This window comes from Odocoileus virginianus, chromosome 16 (genome assembly GCF_023699985.2).
Source record: "Odocoileus virginianus isolate 20LAN1187 ecotype Illinois chromosome 16, Ovbor_1.2, whole genome shotgun sequence".
Lineage (NCBI taxonomy): Eukaryota > Metazoa > Chordata > Mammalia > Artiodactyla > Cervidae > Odocoileus > Odocoileus virginianus.
Window position 1 is genome coordinate 18518689 of NC_069689.1, and position 22555 is coordinate 18541243.

General features: G+C 46.6%; 1 protein-coding gene, 1 long non-coding RNA gene and 1 other non-coding gene across 3 annotated transcripts in view; 2 read left to right on the forward strand and 1 right to left on the reverse strand.

The window, feature by feature from the left end:
* GON7 (GON7 subunit of KEOPS complex) overlaps positions 1-22555 on the forward strand; it is a 73000-nt gene that overhangs the window by 43954 nt on the left and 6491 nt on the right. The gene's annotated exons all lie outside the window — the stretch shown is intronic.
* On the forward strand, positions 1406-22149 carry LOC139038705 (uncharacterized). The gene is made up of 2 exons (XR_011491787.1): positions 1406-1640; positions 21881-22149. It is a non-coding gene; the product is annotated as an uncharacterized lncRNA (long non-coding RNA).
* On the reverse strand, positions 11365-11471 carry LOC139038785 (U6 spliceosomal RNA). Its single transcript, XR_011491933.1, has one exon. It is a non-coding gene; the product is annotated as a U6 spliceosomal RNA (small nuclear RNA).

A 22555-nucleotide genomic window follows, 5' to 3' on the forward strand; every position in this document is an offset into this window, starting at 1 on the left:
TCCTAAAAATGTTCTGGATGGAAAAACTTTAATAGAAACTCCTGAGTCTGGAGTTAAAAGGTTTAAGTAAATTGATTATATAGTACGGTTACATTTGATGTGAATTCGGATTGTGGAAATCTGAAATAATGGTAGAATATGAATAAAGCCTGACACTATGCCCCATAATAGAAATACAGAATCCCATCCAATTAAAATATTAATATTAGCCAAGAATCCCTTCATTTCAAAGCTGATGGGACTGGAGATTGTACACCATTCATGACTTGGCCACAGGGTGGCGCCACTTCAACGGGTAAACAAACACATGGTCTGGGTTAACAGCGGTGTGTGCGGGTGTATTGGGACTTTGGGTTCAAGTGGTCTTAAAAGGGCTGAAGCTGAACAATACATTGATGCTGTAATCACTTTTGTGGAAAGGTTAGCTGAGATAGGTTGCTATGAAGAAGGCCAGTCACTGTGTGTGTGTGTGTGTGTGTATGCATGTGTGCATGCTGAGTCGCTTCAGTCACGTCCAACTCTTTGCGACCCCATGGATTGTAGCCCATCAAGCTCCTCTGTCCATGGGATTCTCCAGGCAAGGATACTGGAATGGGTAGCCATTCCCTTCTCCAGGGGATCTTGCTGAGGCAGAGAATGAACCCGCGTCTCTTAGTCTCCTGAATTGGCAGGCAGGTACCACTAGCGCCACCTGGGAAGCCCCAGTTTATGCGCGAGTGTTCTGCACAATAACAGAAATGGTGCAGAGAGCAAAGGTCCAATGAAAGCACAAGACTACAATGGTTGTAAAATTTGTTTTCTGAGAATCATGCCCCCAATTTTAGAATGACTTATGTGGGAAAATAATTCTTAAAAGAGTACTGAATGTTAAATGATGTGAGTTTTTAGAAACCCATCATTCTTAGGAAATGTGATAGATCAGATTCTAATACCTAAGTGTGGATCAGCTCAGCAAGAAGGGAAGTTCTGACCTACGAGTCTGTCCCAGAAAACCTAATTCCCTTCAAGATACAAGAGAAGAAGCAAGAAATTCCAGTGGTTGGGACTCTATGCTTCTACCGCAGGGGGCATGGGTTTGATCCCTGATTAGGGAACTAAGATCTTGAAAGCCACAAAACCAAAAGAAAAACAAGAAGCCTAAAACTCTCAAGAGAAGAAACAGGTTTTAGCTCCATTTTGTGCTAGGTTGGGCTTATGCCCCTTCCCTCTACCTGGCTCTCTTTTCCACCCACCCATCCACCTCCACGACTGATCTTTTGTCAGTGTCTTTTCCTTACTTCAATAATGAGGAAACTGGGGCTCAGAGAGGTTAAGTAATTTCCCGAAGACCTCGCAGCTGGCAATCAGCAGAGCTGGAATTTGAACCTAAGTCAGGTGATACCAAAGCCTGCTCTGTTGTCTCTACGCTGTGCTTGTACTGTCACCTCCACCATCAAAAATTCGGGAGGAGTAAACAGGTGTCTGTCTGTGACGGAGGTGGACGGAAAGTATTTCTCAGTAAGATATCATTGCTCTTTCGTAATCTATTTCAATGAGCCAAGCCTCCTTGGACGGAATGATTTTGACGACTGTTTAGGTGGAAGTGGTCACTCCTTTTCTCCAGACTTGTAATGCCACCATCTGTAATTATCACAGCAATGGTATGTCTATCAGCAAACCTCTCAGTCACTTGCGAGATTTTATTTTAGTTAAGTCAGCAGCCTTTTAGTTTCCTGGAGTCAAGAAGAGGTTGATGTAGGCGGGGCAGAAAGGGTAGAAGATTGTGACACAGTAGCAAAGGCTGAAACTGCAAATGCTTCCCAACTCTTTGGGAAATTGTAATGTTATTTTTTTCCATCCATTCACCAAACACAGATGAGGAAAGAAAAGGCATGAGACCCTGGATAATTTACTCATTGCCTGATCACAGGCCAGCACCTGCCTTATAAAAACAACATCATTCTGACAGTGGGGTGGCTGTGTTTCTGACTGAACTCAAAGTAGAAATGCAATTGATTCTCCTAAGTATGATTATAGGGGATGTACATAACACGTTTTTCTTCTCAAAATGCTTTTACATCTGTTATCTTAATTTATCTCTGCACAACATCCCTGCCTTGGACAAGCTTATTATAGCACTTATCAGCCTGTAGTTAATGTTTACTGTATATGTCCATCTCTCTTGCTGGTTTATGACCTTCTTCAGGGCAGAGACCCTGCCGGATTTATGCATCTAAATAGCTCGAGCACTTGGCAAAGTATTAGTCAGGGCTTGTGCGTGTTCAGTCGCATCCGACTCTTTGTGACCCCATACACTGTAGCACGCCAGGCTTCTCTGTCCATGGAATTTTCCAGGCAAGAATACTAGAGTGAGTTGCCATTTCCTGTTCCAGTGAATCTTCCCAACCCAGAGATCAAGAACCTGCATCTCCTGCATTGGCAGGCGGATTCTTTACCACTGAGCCATCTGGGAAGCCCTAGTTAGGGCTAGTTTCATTGCAAAAGATAGAAACACACTGGATGCAATTTTAGTAAAAGGGGGGCTTTGTTTCAAGGCGCCCCAGGGTAGGTGTTCAACCACTGCTTGGCCTAACAGGAATCAGGCTCTCTGGCTATTCCTCATCTCTTGCCTCAGTAACATCTCCTCTTTGAAGAAGTACCTTTCACTCCTTCCCGGTTCCCTGACTGAGAACCTGGCTGCCAGCATCTCCCGAGTGGTGGTGTAACTTGTCCAGTTCTGAACCAAGAGCCTTATCACTCTGTCTCAACCTCGCCCGTCTCCAGGAGTCAAGACTCTGATTGGTCCAGCCTTGGCGACGTGTTCACCTCGAGCCCAATCAACTGCAGCCAGAGGGGTGTGGTCCAATCTAGGAAGGAGCCGGTTGGCCTGGTAAGGTGCCTGATAGGGGCAAGAAGGAACAGGCACAGTTCCCTGAAAAAAGAATCGATAGGGGGGCCTCATCTCCGTATCCGCCTGATGCTCTATAAATGCTTACTGATCTGCCTGGCTCTAAACGCGGCGGAACGCTGGGCTTCTTTCAGTTCCTCAAGCCTGCGGAGCTCTTTTTGGATAGCGGGTTTCCGGATGTCTCTTTCTCACCATCATCCCCATGGCCCCGCTAACTCCAGCTCCTCCTTTGGATCTAGATTCGGATTTGCCGCTTCTTCATTAGCTGGCCTTTCCTGACCCCGCCCAGAACACCCTGCTCTATTTCTTTAGAACACTCAACACCTTGCAGTGACTTGTTTAATTCCTGCCCTCCTCCCCCACCCCCCACCCCAAGGTTGTAAGTTCCAGTGTTCCCAGAGGTCCCAATAGCTCCTGCCCCAATGGACGGCCTTGCAACTTGGAAGTGGGGGCAGCAGGGGCGTTCATGCCCTGTTGTTGAGCAAACTTCTGACCAATGGGTGGTGGGAGAAGTGAATAAATTCTTTTCCTTTTACCTTCCATGGACTGTCCTGAGATGAAATTTGTGTAGCTTTTGAGAGGATGGCCCTGGAAGATTAAGTACCCTCACCCACCTCTCCTGTGGAGGGACAAGGATTTCCACTCTCTGGAATTTCACTCCCTTTTGAACTAGTAGCCAAAGCCTTCCCCTCAGACTCTGCTTTCTGGGGAACCCAGGCTACCTTGCTAACTCTAGGGGCATACATGAAAAAATTAAGTGTAGTGGCCTTTGGTTAGCACAGTGCTTAAACAATGTATCAGAGATCCCACCCACTCCATCCCTCTGCCCTGCTTTTCTCCATTTTAGTTGTCTTTTTTTTTTTTCCTTTTGGCCCTGCAGCGTGGATCTTAGTTCCCCTACAAAGGGATGGAACCCGTGCCCCCTGCATTGGAAGATTGGTGTCCTAACCACTGGACTGCCAGGGAGCTCCTTAGTTTTCTGCTTATTCAAGATTTCCCTGAATGGAGGCAAGGTTGCCACCTGCAGCTCCTGCTTGTTCTCATGCACAGAGTGCTTCTTTTACCTCCTGGCTTCAGGCTGAGTCCAGAGCTGACCCTCATGGTCTGGGATGGGCCCTGGTAGGGCCACGTGTTTTCCTCTGACCCAGTCACTGAGGTGGGTAAGGACCAAGATCCTTCTCTGGGTATCCTCTCCTATCAGGCAGTGATAACGTGGCAGAAGGGGCAAAATGAGGCCCATAAAATACCATATGGGCTGTGGCATTGGCGAGAGGAGGACCACAGGTGTAGATGGCAGGGAGTCTATGACCCCGCTCCCCCTCATCCAGTACAGACTCAGGGGAGGAGGAGAAGAGACCTGGGTGGCCAAGTCCCCACGCAGTCAGGATGGGAGGCCAGAGCTGGGGTGGACAGGCTCCCTTCTACAACGGGCTCTCCCCAGAGCAGGCTCTGCTGTCAGGGCCCTTGAATGAAGCTAAGCAGCCCCCCAACCACGAGGTCCAAGCCGGCACTGGTCGTCTGTATTCTCCACAGCAGCATCAGGGCCTGTCTGCCCTAAAGCTCCCAGATCGGAGGCTTCCCAGGGACCCAGGCTCACCTCCACCAAGGACTGAGTTCACGCAAGGTTGTCGACCCCAGGTAGAAGCAGCCTGGAGGTTCCTCATTCACTACAAGCTTTCAGCCTGGTAAACCCTCCCCTTCCCCTTGGGGAGACACCATCCTAGAGAACTTACCTTCTAGAGGTCAGCCCGGACTTTCCAGACACCAGGCCAGAGGCTCCGTCTGGGCTGTCTGCTTGACCATGGGGTCACCATCCTCCACCATGAGAGCCTTCTGGGTCTCAGTGCTGTGTCTCATGACACTCTTATTCCCACTGCGATACAGTGTCTGCAGCCCCATGAGACCTGGGGCCCTGTGGAGTTGGCTCTCAGCCCCTGGTGCCTGCTGAGAAGTATCAACATTCACAGAGCGCTTACCACCCCAGGAACAGTCTAAGGAATTGATGGTTATGGATTCATTTCACCCTTATGGGAAGACCCTGAGAACAATGTATATTGACCTTGACTGGAACCCAATTTGAAAAAAGAGATCAGTAAAAGACATTTTGGTGACCTTTAGGCCAATCTGAATATGAACTGAGGATTAGATGATGTAAAGAATTATTGTTACTTTTGTGAGATATGATAATAATGTGGTTCCTGTAGGAGAAAAAAAGTCATTTTTTTTTGGCATAGCAAATCCCTGAGAGGTAAAATTTGATGATGTCTATGCTTTACTTTAAAAACTCAATTAGATGACAATTAAGTGAAACACATATGGCAAAATATTAAAGACTGTTAAATCTAGGATAGTGGTATATGGGTGTTCATTATACTTATCTCTATTTTTTTGTACATTTGAACATTTTATAATAAAAAACAAAAACTTGGGGGTACTTCCCTAATGGCCCAGTGGTTAAGAATCCGCCTTCCAATGCAGGGGATGTGGGTTGGATCCCTGGTCAGGGAACTAAGATCCCACATGCCGAGGGTGGCGCAAGTGAATCGGCAAACCACAGTGAAAGATCCTGTTTGCTGCAACTAAAACCTGACCTGGCCAAATAAATAAGTGTTAAAAGGGTTTTTTAAATAGAAGGCAATTAGTAATCCCATTTTACAGATGAGTAAACTGAGGCGTGGAGAGGTCAGGCAGAGAGTGGCTGAGCTGGGGTTAGCCCCGCCTCACACACCCTGTTTCTCAACACACTGGTGCATGCTCATGTTTGATAAATATTTGCTAAACAGTGGTCTTTAGGGTTTGAGCTGTTCCACCTCAGAGATGTTCCTGGAATACATGTTCTACTTTGGGTCCCACTTCACACACCCAGAACTTTCCAAGTGGCCTCTGGATTGACTAGGCTCCTACCTAACTCCTAGTCTCCTAACACAGTTTTCCACAGGGCAGCCAGAGGGACTTTTCTGGACTGTAGCCCGCCAGGTTCCTTTGTCCATGGAATTTTCCAGGCAAGAATACTGGAGTGGGTAGCTATTCCCTTCTCCAGGAGATCTTCCCGACCTAGGGATTGAACCTAGGTCTCCTGCATTGCAGGTAGATTCCTTTCTGTCTGAGCCACCAGGGAAGTCTCCCAATTTTTTGTTTTTTATTATAAAATGTTGAAATGTACAGAAAAGTAGAGATAATAGTACATGAGTACCTATATATCCATACTTCTCTGGATATACAATATCTATGTATCCATACTTCTCTGGATATATAATAATGCACACAATTTAAAATTCAAATAATGCCAAAGAAAATACAGTAAAAAATGATTCTCCCTTGGAATTCCTTCATAGTCCAATGGTTAGGACTCGGCGCTTTTACTGCAGGGAATCCAGGTTCTATCCCTGGTGGGGGAATTAATATCCCACAAGCCACACAGCACGGCCAAAAAAAAAAAAAGTGATTCTCCCTGCCATTCAGCCACTGGGTTCCTGCATGGAGGCCAGCACTCTACCCAGCATCCTTCCAGAGCCGGTCTACGTGTTTAGAAGCAAATAGAAACAGGGGAGGAAAGGCAAGACCTTCTTCTGCGCCATCCCCTATGCTACCTACCTCTAACCAGGGGAGCTCCGTTTCACCTTTTTTACAGCTTGGCCTCTCCTATAAGATTTTATTTGAAGAAGGGGTTCCTAGTGCTAGAAAAAGGCTGGAAGTCACTGGCTAAACTGACACAGCAGCCTTTCCCCGGCCTGGTCCACCTTTACAGCCAGTGGGCCCCCTTCCCAGCCGACTCATGTTCAGCCACACCAAGCCACTGTCCCCCATTCACGCCCTTGCTTTCTTGTCTACCGCTTTGCACGTGGCATTGCTGGGATGACTTTGCCTCTGGTTGGTGAGTTCATCCTTTAAGATCCACCTCAAATATCACCTCCTGCATTAGTCGTCTGTCACCTCAGTCGTCTCCGACTCTGTGCGACCCTGTGGACTGTAGCCCTCCAGGCTTCTCTGTCCATGAGATTAATTAACCAGGCAAGAACACTGGAGCGGGTTGCCATGGCCTCCTCCAGGGGATCTTCTAGAGCCGGGGATGAAACCCGTGCCCTTACATGTCCTGGATTGGCAGGCGGATTCTTTACCACTAGCACCACCATCCACAACACAAGCTTCACAGAAGGCTATTAAAGTGCCAATCCCCCAAGGACACATGGGGGACTTAACATGCACACACCAGTCTCACTCCCAGATGGCAAACTCTTCGGGGACAGTTACTAAACCTTATTTATCTTCCCCTTCCTTTTTAGGCCCACATATTCTCTAGCATAGAGTACACATTCAAAAAATGTCAAATTAACCCTGAAGGCATGTGTAGATGAGTAAATGAATGAATTGGTAACTCTCTGGGTGGATAATTCAAAAGACTAGAGGAGACGGCATGAACATATGATTAATTTCCCCCATTTTCTGCCACAAGATACCTAAGATGTTGGTTGCTTAGAACTTGCTTTCTTTTCCTCTGGTTACTTCTCCTTCCCCAACACCTTATGGTTACAGCAACAGAGGGCTTGCTCAACATCTTGGTCTAACGACGGTTCTGCCTCTCATCACGGCTTATTGGATCAGGGCCCAGCACCTGACCCAAGATGGGCCAATGGGCTCCAAGGAACTTGAAATGTGACTAAGAGAGGCCAGGCTTCGGTCTGGCTGCTTCCTTGCCAGAAGGGTCCTGGAAATCTGGAAACTGTTGGCAGTGGCAGTTCTTTGATCCATGGACTGGGGAGCAGAGAAAGCCAGTCTGCCCCAATAGGCGTGAGAAGGAAGAGAGAGGGGAAGGGTAGCCGAGTTTGCAAAAACCCACAGTTCCTGCTTCCTGTCCAATATGAACCTGGCTGCAGCTCCAGCTTAATCCCCATGAGACACACGTATATATTTTAAAAATTTGTATACGCTTTTAAAGGTTACTTTCTGTTTGCAGGTATTACAAGATATTGGCTGTAGTCCCCGTGTTACAAATACATCCTTGAGCCTATCTTATACCCAATACTCTCCCATCCCTAGATTGCCCTCCCCCACTTGTATTCTTATAATAAGTGGGGCTCAAGCAGTGGTGTGCTGGAGCTGGTTCACACTGGCTCCTGAAAGCTAATGTACATCTTTCTCCATGGGAGCACCTGGGGAACTTGACATAGGCCATAGCCGCAACAGTTACTCCATAGAAATCAAAAGATGCTACAAATCAGTACCCTCAGTAATAAAAACTGGTTATTAAATATTAACAAGCACATCACTGGGTTTAAGATAATTCCAGGGGGCTTCTGTAAGGTACAGCCCAAACAGTCTTTCTGACTAAAGCCTCTGCTGGACAAGCTCCTACTCAGGCTCGGCGGCCCAATGCATCTCCCGTAAGAAGCCGCCTCTGGTGTTTGTGGCAAGCTGGTTCCCTGTGTATTCCCAGAGCTTACGAGACACCGTGAGACTGTCCAGAACTCTGAGGGCTACGTGACATAGGCCAGGCATGAGACAGATACCCCACCTAGGCAATAATCGCCTATTGCCCTTGGGGTGAAGTCCAGGCTCCCCAGCAAGGTCAACTGTTTCTTTGAGCCGTGGCCCTTGCCCTCCTCACATCTCGTTCCTGCCCACTCCATCCCCACCCCATCGCCACGCCCTGGCCTCCTCAGCTTTCTCAACCTCTAGCCCAGAGTCCCTACCCCGTGAGCTGTCAGCCATTTGGAGAATATGATAAAGATCATGGACCTTCGCTTTAAAGGAAGCACGCATACAGGCACATAAAGATTTGCTTATAGTTTCAGGGCATTCATGGACCAAACAGCTTCTTTCCCTTTTAAAAAATGTTTATGTAGTTCTTCATTTATTTTGGCTATGCTGGGTCTTCGTTGCTGCACAGATTTTTTCTACTTTGGACAGTGAGGGCCACTCTCTAGTTGTGGCGCTTAGGCTTCTCTTCTTGCAGAGCACAGGCTCTAAGGTGCTAAGCCTCAGTAGTTGCCGCTCTTAAACTCTAGAGCACAAGCTCAGTAGTTGTGGCGCATGGGCTTACTTGCTCCGTGCAGTGTGGGGTCATCCCAGATCCAAGGATCGAACCCATGTCTCCTGCATTGGCAGGCAGATTCTTTACCACTGAGCCCCCAGGAAATCCCCTTTTCTCTGAAGCCTTTTCTGACTCCTACATCCCACGTGCCCCACTTTACCCCAAACATAGCTCTATGTCAGCACCTTCAATGCTCTTAAATATTTATGTTTTAAAAAACATTTATTTTATTTGGCTGTGTTGTGTCTTACCTGTGGCACACAGGATCTTTGATCTTCATTGCATTATGAGAACTCTTACTTGTGGCTTGTGGCATCTAGTTCCCTGGGCAGGGATCGAACCCTGGCCCCCTGCATCGGGAGTACAGAGTCTTAACCACTGGGCCAACCACCAGGGAAGTCCCACTTAGATTTAACTTTGAGTCTTGTTAAATGTTTGAGCAGCAGTCATTGGCTGCTCCTTGGGGAAGCATCTGTCACTGTCTTGTTTAGAGTACATGAGTGACCAGGGGATGCCCGAGGTGTGTCCTGACACCGAGTTTTAATCATGAGATCAGGGTGTTGCTATAGACACAGGCCCCTACCTAAGCACAAACGTGCATCCTTTGAGGCTGGCGTCAACACTGCTAAAGGGAGAAGATGCCAACGAGAGTCAGGCCAAGGGACACGTGGAGGGTGCAAATCAGGCATCTCTGTGGCTGGTGTATTCCCAGCAACCAGGGGTCTGAGGGCGTGCCTTGGGCGAAGGAAGAGTGCCTCAAGTGTGGTACCGCCGGAAGAGCCTGAACGCTGGGTCTCAGAGATCTGCGTTCAGGTTCTAGCTCTGTCACTCATGGCTTTTGGCCATGAGCAGGTCACTTTGTCTCTCTGAGCCTGTTTTCTCACCTGTCAAACCCTACTTGACTGAGTCACTGCTAAGAAGAAAAGAGATCATCTGTAGGTTGTGCCTGGGACACAGGAGCTGGTCAATAAAAGTTAGTATCCTCCTTTCCTATATTTCTGTCATGTTGGTCATATGTAATAGAAATCAACTCTGTTAACTAAAGCCAAATGAGGAATTTATTCATAAGAGTGGCAGAGACTGCTTACTGTCCCTCAATGTCTATGATCCCTTTCCCACATGGTAAAGTAATTTTTAGCTAGGAACATAGTTGCTTGGCTGAATTCTACCTTTTCTCTCCCAACCTCCCTTGCAGATTGGCCTGACCTGGTGACAGTATTCTCTAGAGGATGTGATGTGACCAGAAGTGATTTGTACAATTTCTAGGTCATGTTCTTAAAGGGAGGACACATACTCACCTCCTTCCTCATTTCTTCTGTCCTTCTGGCTGGAACAGGGATGTGCTGGCAGGAGGCAGAGAAGCCATACTGACCCAGGAGGTAGCAGCTGAGTGTTGAGGATGCAGAGAAAAAAGATAGAGCCTGGGTTCCTAATGAGTTATTGGAGGGAGGCACTGTACCAGCTCAGACTTTTAAGGGCAAGAGAATTAAACTGCTATTTGTTCAGCCATTGTCAATCTTTGGATTTTGTTATAGCAGCCAAACCTATACACTATCTAATACTCAGTGCTTTAGACTATATACCCCTGAAATTTGTATGTTAAATGCTAACTCCAATATGGTGACATTTGGGGGTGGGGCCTTTGGGAGGTGATTAGGTCATGAGGACAGAGCTTTCATGAATTGGATTAGTGTCCTTATAAAACAGACCTCAGAGAGCTCCCTTGCCCCTTCCATCATGTGAGAAAACAGTGAGAAGACAGAAAGTAGGTTCTTGCTAGAAACAGAATTGGCCAGAAACTTGATCTTGGACTTCCCAGCCTCCAAAACTGTGAGACATAAATTTATGTTGTTTACAGGACACTCAGTCTATAGTAATTTTGTTTTAGCAGTCAAATAGACTAAGATACTTAGCAAACCATAAGGAACTCATGGTATCCAAAAAAGAGCCAGATGTTTACATTGTTTTGACTTTAACTATCGTCAGTTTGACAGTGTCTTTGTGACAATTATCTTTGTGACTGCTCAGTTGACTCTTGTGTTACTTTGATATACACACATCATTTTGTTTGTTTTCAGTATATCCTAACATTTGGCACAAGATATTCCAGGCTCTTCTTGTAATTTCCATGCCTTAGCCTTGCACTTATTCATTTGAATAATGAGTTTCAGTGGTTTAGTGGAGAATGGTGATTAGAAACCATGACCTATGTGCTATGTATGCTTATTGATACCAAGCTGACACTGCTTCCTGACTTTCTGGCAGACTAAACTAGGCAATATACATGTATATATGTGTGTGTATGCATATGCATGTACAGGTTAATATACACATCTAATGCAAGCTCTTCCATCTATACATACTTTTAAAAACCGTGAATTTATACCAGCATTTCTAAATCCAATTCAACACTCAGAATTTAGTCTTTCCTTCTTTTATTTTCTTTTTAAATATGGATTGCTTCCTGAACTTTCATATCATCCTTGCATAGGGGCCATGCTAATTTTCTCTATACTGTTGCAATTTTAGTGTATGTGCTGCTGAAGTGAACACGCCCTCTTTTCCAATAGGACATTACTCTCTCCTCTGGTGGTGAGCAGCTGGATCCCATTATCTTCACTCTATTTCCGTGTTTGCTCGCTCCCCTGTTTGTATCAATTCCCTGAGCACCAAAACTCCCCGGCCCTGCCATGTTCTCAGCTTGACCAAGGGAAAGGGGGATAGACCAGATGCACATCTTAAGATATTATCAATCCCTTTGCTTCCCCCCCCCCCCCCCCCCCCCCTGCATCCCTCCCCATCAAATAGCCTCCTTGTTACAATTTGGGCTCCCATTTAGCTTGCTTGAAAGAGAAGAGAAGTCGCTCAGTCGTGTCTGACTCTTTGCGACCCCATGAACTGTAGCCTGCCAGGCTTCTTTGTCCATGGAATTTTCCAGGCAAGAGCACTGGAGTGGGTTGCCATTTCCTTCTCCAGGGGATCTTCCCAACCCAGGGACTGAACCTGGGTCTCCCACATTGTGGGCAGACGCTTTACCATCTGAGACACCAGGGAAGTCTTAGCTTGCATATAGGTACTTATTTCCCAGGTGGCACTAGTGGTGAAGAACCCACCTGCCAATGCAGGAGACATAAGACACTCGGATTTGATCCCTGGAGGAAGATCTCCTGGAGGAGGAAATGGCAACCCACTCCAGCATTCTTGCCTGGAGAATCCCATGGACAGGGGAGTCTGGCAGGCTACCATGGGGTCGCAAAGTGTCAGACATGGCTGAAACAACTTAGCGCACGCACACACACACACACACACACACACACACACACACACAGATACAGAACAAAGTAATCTCTAGGCCACGGGCAAGCTGAGATTGGATTTGCTTTCTGCTTGAAGAAAGAAGGTGCTCATCAAAGGGATTGGACGGCAGGATGCCTTTGAAGGAGGACGCTGGAAGCACAAATCCTGGACAGTTCTCTAGCACGAGCCCTCCTGGGCAGCTGGGCGCTCAGAGAGCTGCTCTTCAAGAGCATCCAGCTAACGCCCTTCTCATCTTCTGATCCCATCCTCAAGTACCATCGCCACCACACAAAGAGCATCCCTGCCAGGTATCACGCTGGCAGCTTTGTGTGCATTATTTCTTTTCAGTCCTCACAGTAATATTAGGGGGAGGCACCATAAGGGTCCGTATTTTACAGATGAGGATAAGTCCTAGAAAAGTGAGTGAACCTGCCCAAGGTCACGTGACAGCATCAAGGCCATTACTTGAGCCCTTGAAGTCCACCTCTGCCTGTTCCACCATCCTGCTCTGAGCCCTTGACCTCTCACTTCAGTCTTCTCTTGACCTCCACCTGTCATTCTGACGCTGCCCATGCTCTGGCTAGTTCTAGCTTTGCCCAGGAAACTGAGTCCTGGATGCACAAAAGCTGTCAGTGCCAAGCTTTTAAAAAAATACCACTCTGTGTATTTAACACATGCCTCCCCAGATATGTAACATACATGTGCGCATGTGCTAAGTCGCTTTCATCGTGTCTGACTCTTTGCGACCCCATGGACTGTAGCCCGCCAGGCCCCTCTGTCCATGGGATTCTCCAGGCAAGAATACAGGAGTGGGTTGCCATGCCCTGCCCCAGGGGATCTTCTTGCATCAGTAGGTGGGTTCTTTACCACTAGCACCACCTGGGAAGCCCGATGTAAACTGTATGTGTAAGTCATAAGACAGTAATAAAAGAATCCCCATGCCCCCAGACCTACTGCCAACTTAAACATACACTAACAAATGCTTTTTAATTAGGCTTAATCTTTTATATTTTTAGAGAGCCTTTGTGTTTTCAAAATGCAAAACCTTTTTCAATTTAATCGCCTCACTGCAAAGCTGCATATCCCCCGTGGATTAGCCAGCTCCCTCCCTCTGTCATCTTTTCTCTGAGGGGCGAGTCCTTGGGTGCTGTGTGTGTTTTTTCAATCACATTCCTGACAGCAAGTCCTATGGGTCTTGTCCAACTTTACTTTCAGATACATCACAAATCTGGCCACCTCTAGCCTCCTTCCCTAATCCAAGCCACAGGCAAGGCTGGATCCTGGCATTAGCCTCTTAGCTACTATCCATCAGGCAGCCACAGTGAGCTTTAAAAAAAAAAAAAAAAAGAATCAGATTATGTCCCTTTCCTGCTCAGACCTGGCCCCTGGGACATGTCTGTCTGCCGGCTCAATCCTGAGTCCTCGCACTGACCTAGGGATAGGGTCAGAGCCACAGTCTTTGCCAAGGCTCACAAGGCTCACTTCCATGGGTTCCTCTTCGCCCCCCACCCCACCCCCGCTCTGATATCTGCACACACGACACCCTGTTCCTCTGCCTGGGACACTTTTCCCCAGGTATGCTCAGGGCTCCTCCCTTCCTCCTGTAGGGCCGCTGCTCACTGGCATCTTTGCTTGCTTTGATCACTTTTTTTTTTTTCTTTTTCTGAACGGCATGTGGGGTCTTAGTTCCCTGATCAGGGATTGAACCTGCATCCCCTGCACTGGAAGGGCAGAGTCTTAACCACTGGACCACCAGGAAGTCTCGCCTTTTATCACATTTTATAAGCATAAGATAAATTCTCAGATAATAAAACCTACCTACGCACATATTTGAAAAAAATTAATAGGATGTACTATAATGTAAAGGAGAAATAAAAGAAAATGAATGTTTAATCATTTAATATGTATTTTAACAAGTAGATCCTCTGGCAGCTCTCTGCAGTTATTATACCTAGAGTTCTTATAAATGTGACAACCACAAAGATGCAATGTGTTGACTCAAATTCCACAGAGATGTGATTTCTTAAAACAGTGAACAATTCCTGGTGGAGTCCCCAGCAAGACAAAATGTAACCTTCTCTCTGTGTATTAAATACATAGTTCTTGAATTCCTGAAGATGCAGTGAGTGATAAATCTGTGTACAAAATACTTTCTGCTTATTTATAAAACCATTTTAGGTTCTAGGCTCATATAATTATAAGCAGAGTTTTCAGCTACAGATGTCTGCTGGGACACTCCAGAGTTGCACGAAGGAAGTCAGTTTTCAACCTCTCATTCTTTCATTTGTCTTGTGCACTTCAGGATGTCTGGCGTGCCTGCTTGTTGTTCAGTTGCTAAGTTGTGTCTGACTCTGTGAACCCACTGACTGCAGCACTCCAGGCTTCCCTGTCTTTCACTAACTCCCGGAGTTAGCTCAGACTCATCCATTGAGTCATTGATGCCATCCAACCATCTCCTCCTCTGTCCACCCCTAGCTCCTGTCCTCAATCTTTCCCAGTATCATGGTCTTTTCCAAGGAATCTGTTCTTCACATCAGGTGGCCAAAGTATTGGAGCTTCAGCTTCAGCATCAGTCCTCACAACGAATATTCAGGATTGGTTTCCTTTAGAACTGACTGGTTTGATCTCCTTGCTGTCGAAAAGGGATTCTCAAGAGTCTTCTCCAACATCACAGCTAGAAAGTATCAATTCTCCCGCGCTCAGCCTTCTTTATGGTCCAGCTCTCACATCCATACATGCCTACTGGAAAAACCATAGCTTTGACTCTATGGACCTTTGTGGGCAAAGCAATGTCTCTGCTTTCTACTACACTGTCTAGGTTTGTCGTGCCTTTCCTTCCAAGGATCAAGTGTCTTAATTTTATGGCTGCAGTCACCGTCACCATGATTTTGGAGTCCAAGCAAAGAAAATGTATCATTGCTTCCACTTTTCCTCCACTTGCCATGAAGTGATGGGACTGGATGCCACGATCTGAGTCTTTTTAAGTCATAATTTTATGTATTTATTTCTAGTTTTGGATGTTCTGGGTCTTTGTTGCTATGCGGGCTTCTCATTGCCGTGACTTCCTGTTGCAGAGCATGGGCTCTAGCGTGCGCGGCTGCCGTAGCTGCAGACTGCAGGCTCTAGAGCACAAGCTCAGTAGTTGTGGTGCATGGGCTTTGTTGCTCTGAGACACGTGGGGTCTTCCTGGGTCCGGGATCGAACCTGTGCCTCCTGCCATGGCTGGTGAATTCTTTACTGCTGAGCCACCAGGGAAGCCCAATCTGTTTTTTTTTTAATGTTGAGTTTCAAGCCAACTTTTTCACTCTCCTCTTTCACCCTCATCAAGAGGCTCTTCAATTCCTCTTCGCTTTCTGCCATTATAGTGGTATCATCTGCATATCTGAGGTTATTTCTCCCAGCAATCTCGATTCCAGCTTGTGCTTCATCCAGCCCGGCATTTCACATGATGTACTCTGCATGTAAGTTAAATAAGCAGGGTGACAATATACAGCCTTGACATACTCCTTTCCCAGTCCCGAACCAGTCCATTGTTCCATGTCCGGTTCTAACTGTTGCTTCTTGACCTGCATACATGTTTCTCAGGAGACAGGTTAGGTAGTATAGTACTCCCATCTCTTTAAGGATTTTCCAGTTTGTTGTGATCCACACAGTCAAATGTTTTAGTGTAGTCAATTAAGCAGAAGTAGATGTTTTTCTGGAACTCCCTTGCTATCTCCATGATTCAATGAATGGTGGTGCGCCCGCACTGGCCAGCTAAACACCTGGTGTGCAAACTGCCCACTCCCCCATTATTGTGACAGGCAGAAAAAGCCCAGGAAATTGTCAAAGTGTCCACTAGGTGGAGCTACAATCCAGGGTGAGACCCATAGGTGGTCCCCCGCCCCACCATTTTGATTTTTCCTCTCCGCATGCACCACTCCCTTATCTTGCACAGTGGTCTACATTTTTTGTCTGTGTCTGAGACTAAGGTAAAAGCTGTGGGAGGGCAGGGCTTGTGTCTTTCGACGCTGCATCCCCAATGCCCAGAGCAGCGCCTGGCGCTGTGGAGGGCACACAGGGAGGGAGTGGATACATGAGTGCAGCCCAAGACCACTCTGATTTCCATCTCTGGAACTCGGCATTAAAGTGGGTGCAGAATCGTCTCAGGAGAGAGGCTGGGCAAGGTGTCACACATCCACCGAGCGCAAGGCCTGGGTTTTGAAAAGCAGGCACTCGCTGTCCACACACGGAACTGCTGGGCTGTGATGTTCACTCGCCGAGTCGTGTCCGACTCTTTGCGACCCCATGGACTGCAGCAAGCCAGGCTCCCCTGTCCTTCACCATCTCCCAGAGTTTGCTCAGATTCACGTGCATTGAATCAGTGATGTTATCTAACCATCTCATCTTCTGCTGCCCGCTTCTCCTCTTGCCCTCCTCAGGCTGTGTACCCCTCCTGATACAGGCTGGGCAGGGCTGCGTGCGTGACAGCAGAAGGACAGTCAGGAGGCCCCAGGTGGGCCCAGGAGAGCCTGGAGCAAATCCTAAGAGAACATCCAGCAAGGGTGTGATGGCCATCCGCTGCTCTCCGAAGGGCAGTCAGAGCACAGAGTCCTGTTGGGTGTCCCAGTGGTGCCTGGTATGCCTCACCGAGGGCCAGGGTCCGCAGGGGAGGCTGATGTCCACACTGCAGTGGTCAGGAGAGGGGGCTCCTCGTGGTGAACTCTGTCTTAGGTTAAAGATGAAAACTTCTAAGGAGGGAGTCAGAGGGAGTCTGAGGCTGGGTACTAAAGACAGAAGGGCTTTCTGGAAGTTGGGGTGTGGGTGTAACATGAAAGTGAAAGTGAAAGTTGCTCGGCTGTGTCCCACTCTTTGTGACCCCATGGACTATACAGGATTCATGGACTATACAGAATTCTCCCGGCCAGAATACTGGAGTGGGTAGCCTTTCCCTTCTCCAGGGGATCTTCCCAACCCAGGAATCGAACCAGGGTCTCCTGCATTGCAGGAAGATTCTTTACCAACTGAGCTATCAGGGAAGCCTGGATGGAACGTGGGCACTGTGAATGAGCAGAAGTCAGCAGGAAAGGAGTCCAGAGAGCTTCTGGCAGATTTTTAGAGTATTTTCATGTCAACATGTTAAAGAGACGGTCCTTGACTTGTCTTTAAGCTTGGATACCCCCCTCCCGTGGCCCCTAACTGTCTGCTCTTAAGGCTAAACTGCTCCTGTCTCCTCTTTTCTCTTGCCATCGGACCTTGAAAATCCACAAGAGGCTTTCCTCAAGGACAGCGTGGAAGAAGCTGCTCTGACCTAGTCCATCAGCCCTTCGGGGGCCAGGCCTGCCTAGATATTTCTGGCTCTCCCAAAAGAAAACAAGCTCTTGCCCACTAATATAAGCAGACAAAATCTTTACCCAACAAAACAAACAAGCCCAGTTCCTCTAGGCCATGCCCAGCCTTCCTAATATGGCATCCGGGATAAGGACCCTTGGCATCCGATCAACATGGATAGTCCCACTCCCAGGAGAAAAAAAGGAACTAACCCCAGGTGGCAGATAAAGGCCACATTCACACTGGGTTGGCTTCCAAGGTTGGATGGGCTCTTCACGGGTAGAGTTAAATATACCTGGATAAGATACAGGAGGCTGAGTTAAATTTGAAACTCAACCACAGATACTTTTTTAAAAGTATGGACTGCCTGGTGGTACAGATGATAAGAATTCACCTGCCGGTGCAGGGAACACAGGTTTGATCCGTGGTCTGGGAAGATCCCATGTATTGCAGAGCTATTTAGCCCGTGTACCATGACTACTGATCCTAACACTGCAACTGCTGAAGCCTGCAAGCCTAGAGCCCGTGCTCCGCAACAAGAGAAGCCATCACAATGAGGAGCCCTCACACCACAATGAAGAGTAGCTCCTACTCGCCACAACTAGAGAGAGCCCACACACAGCGATGAAGACCCAGCGCCACCAAGAGCAAAATAATAAGAATAAATAAAGTATAAGTACATCTCACAGGCCATTTGGGACATACTTATGTCAAACACTTATCCATTGTTTATCAGAGATTCAAATTTAATTGACCTCCAGGATTTTTATTTGCTGGATCTGGCAACATTTGGGGCTGCATGTAAATACAGTGAAGAAAACTGGGTCTGACTGGTGTCTTTAAAAAAAACAACAAACACCAAAAACATTTTGTATTGGGATATAGCCAGTTAACAATGTTGTGATAGTTTCTGTTGAACAGTAAAGGGACTCAGCCATACACATACACACTCAGTCGTGTCCAACTCTTTGCGACCCCATGGACTATACAGTGCATGGAATTCTCCAGGCCAGAATACTGGAGCCTTTCCCTTCTCCAGGGGATCTTCCCAACCCAGGGATCAAATCCAGGTTTCCCACATTGCAGGCGGATTCTTTACCAGCTGAGCCACAAGGGAAGCCCATCCATGCATCCATTCTCCCCCAAACTCTCCTCCCATCCAGGCTGGCACATAACATTGAGCAGAGTTCCATGTGCTATACAAGAGGTTTTTGTTGGTTATCCATTTTAAATGTAGCAGTGTGTCCATGATCTTCCCAAAGTCCTTAACTATCTCTTCTTGCCAGCAACCATGAGTTCGTAAGTCTGAGAGTCTCTTTCTGTTCTGTAAGTTCTTTTGTAATGGAAGGAGCCCCTGTCAAAGAAGGACTTCGTGCAGGTAACTCTGAGAGTTAGTACTTGATGTCATTTACATATGAAAACTCAGCCTCTTTGCACTAAAAATAGCTTTCACCATTTTAAAAGCTACCCTGGAAGTTTGAAGTCAGCTTCAGCCTTTGGGAAATACGTTTGACTTTTTGTTACCGAAGGAGTTTGAACCCGTCATTGCCCTATGAGGAGTCATTTCCAAGGACAAAATCATAAGTAAGCTTTAGGGATCCAGCACTATCTCTAATAATTGTAACACATTCATAGCAGTGCTGTACATAAGAGAATTGCCGAATCCTCCCAGAAAGACTGAAAACCAGAGAATAACTCAGGTCCAATATCCGGGGACCAGTTATGTGAGTTGATGGTCTAGTTACTAGACAATTAGGCAGTCATCAAAACCAATGCTTATTAAAGCTGTTACAACACAGAGGGTGCTTAAAATCTGATGGTGAGAGGGGCCAAAACAGAACACGAAATTAAAATAAAAGCTTGTTACCTGTCGAGAGAAAAGACACTGGAAGAAAATAATGCTAATTTATTAGGATTGTTTTATAGGATTTATAAGATTGCTAATTTGTTAGTGATTGTTAGGTAATTTTTTCTTCCATAGTTTCTTTTTCCTAAAGGCCCTTTAAAGAGTGTGTATTCATTTTATCTCATTAAAAAAGACCCTGATGCTGGGGAAGGCAGGAGAAAGGGATGACAGAGGATGAAATGGTTGGATGGCATTACCAACTCAATGGACATTTAAGCAATGGAATTTAAGCGAGCTCCGGGAGTGGTGAAGGACAGGGAAGCCTGGCGTGCTGCAGCCCATGGGGTCGCAAAGAGTCGGACACCACTGAGCGACTGAGCAGCAACAATTCACTTTATCATTAAAACAAAATAAAACTGAAAAGTCTTCCAGGACCCTCCCTGTCTTCCCAGATAGACATGCAGAATCCAGAATCTACCCAAGGTTATCTCACAAAGGTCCACACTGTGATTCTCTTGCCTTTCCACCCTGCCTTCCAGGGAATCAGAAGCACTTAAAAAATGCCTCTCGGGCACAGCCCTGCAGAGTAGTTGGAATTTTGAGCAGAGAACGCACCAATCTGCCCTTGAGGGTCTTAACAGCCACACTTATGCAGCACCTGCTAATTGACCCCCAGACTCGCCTCCTCCAGAATGTCTGCCAGGACATCCTCTTCCTATGCTCTCACAGGGCTCTACGGCCTCACCTGATTTCCCAGGTGAAGATCATGAGCTTCTTAAGATCAAAGACTCCGTCTCTTTCTCCTGACTCCCTAGAGCATGTAATTGGCCTCAAGACAGGTGAGAGTAGGCCTTCCCAGGTGGCACTAGTGGTAGAGAACTTGCCTGAGATGCAAGTTCGATCCCTGGGCCAGGAAGATCCCCTGGAGGAGGGCATGGCAACCCACTCCAGTATTCTCGCCTGGAGAATCCCTTGGGCAGAGGAGCCTGGTGGGCTATGGTCCACAGAGTCGCAAAGAGCTGGACACCACTGAAGCAACTTAGCAGCAGCATGTGTCTGCTAAGTGAATGTTTCCTGTATCCTACAAATGCATGGAAATGACTTGGAGCGTACTTCATCCTCTTTGGTTTGTCATTTTGATTTTCTTAGCTGCTTGCCTCTTTCAGGCCTGGTCTAGCCTCCAGTTGCTACCTATCCATATATGAGAAACGTTAAGATTTCCTTTTGTTGTAAATGTTTTTATGGCCTCACGCATCTGAACACTCAGTGACTTTTCATTCATTTGCTTGAATTGATCCACCAGAAATCTCAGACGATTAGTTTATTGTTATATGACCCTATAAAAGCAACTTTATACGTGCTTAAATTTTGCAATTTTGGGGATAAAAACAGTGCTTGTTTAAGTATAAAAAAGAAAAGTGGAGAATTTATAAACTGTATAACCGGTTAGAGCAGGGGTCAGCAAACCTTTTCTGGAAAAGGCCAGATGTAAACATTTTTGGCTTTGCTGGCCATGCGGTCTCTGTCACAATCACTCAACTCCATTGTTGCAAGAAGGCAGGCACGGACAAGACAGAAAAGAGTGGGTGTGTCAGGAAACCTTGATGTGTGCACGCTGAGATCTGAATTCTGTGTCATTTTCACTTCTTTGGATTTCTCCCTCCCCTGCCCCCTACCAAACATTTAAAAACGGAAGAACCATTCTCAGCTCACGGGCTGTACAAAGACCGGTGATGGATTCACTTCATGGGCCCTGAGTTCAGCTCCAGCCTCATCAGTCACTTATGCTTACCTTTTTTTTTTTCTTCTCTCCTTAATTTATTTTTAGTTGAAGGATAATTACAATTTTGTATTGGTTTTTGCCATACATCAACATGGGTCAGTCATAGGTATACATATGTCTCCTCCCTCTTGAGCTTCCCTCCCAACCTCCCACCCTGACCTTTAAAAAAATATATTTTGTTTGGTTTCATCTGGTCTTCACTGTGGCATGCAAACTCTTAGGTGAGGCATGTGAGATGTAGTTCCCTGACCAGGGATTGAATTTGGGCCCCCTGCATTGGGAGTCTTAACCAGTGGACCACCAGGGAAGTCCCTGCATTGACCTCAGGGCAATTTCTTAAATTTTCCACTGCTCACCTTCCTCGGCTGTAAAATGAGAGAAAATAAATGTGAACCTAGCATAGGGCTGTGATAAGGATGGATTCCGCCTGCACACTGTAGGAGCCTATAAGTGCATGCTTGGTGGTTCTTTTAAACTGTAAAGAATACCTGATTTATACTGTTAACTGTGCCTGATTGTAAAGAATGATGATAATATTGTGATTCATGTCTTTCCCGTGTTTTGGTATAGTGCTCAGTCCCCACATGCATCCAAATATTTGGAAGAAGACCCTTTCTCTATCTCCCTCTCTTTCTCTCCCTGTCTCTCAGGAAGATTCTTATTTCTGGCATGTCTTTATGTTGGTCTTAGAGGTTGATGATTTTAAAAGTATACTCTTCATTTCAGGACTTCCCTGGTGGTCCAGTGGTGAAGAATCCACCTTGCAATGCAGAGGATGTAGGCTGGATCCCTTGTCAGGGAACTCAGATCCCATGTGCCGTAGGGCAGCGAAGCCCATGAGCCCCAGAACCACAACTAGAGAACCTGTGCACCACGACAAAATATCCCACGTGACGAAATGAAGGTCCTTCGTGCAGCAGCTAAGATCGATGCAGCCAAATACATACATCAATACTTAAAAAATAAAAGTATACTCTTCGTGTCATTGCATAGTATCACCCACGCTAGGTGCCACTCATTTATTTTTCAGTCTCACTCTCTCTCCATGTTCCTCTCTCCCTCATCAAGAATTCTGATCCATTGGTCTGGGGTGGGGAACAGACAGAGGTATTTGTTTTTAAAAGCTTCTCAGTGGTTCTAAATGCAGCCAGGGACCCACTGGTCTGCATTTTATTACAGTTTCTAATGTCCTGCTCCTCCAGCATCAGGGACTAGACCTGTAGGGTCTCAGGCACCACCCTGCGCCCCCTGAACCAGAACATGCACTTGAACAAGATTCCAGGGGACCATCGGCTCAGTTATTAATAAGTTAAAAAGCACACAGCTCTTGCGTCATGTGTGTATGCCTCCCTTTAAGTAATTGATGTATACTTGGAAGTGGTGTCTGAGGCTCAGTGCTGT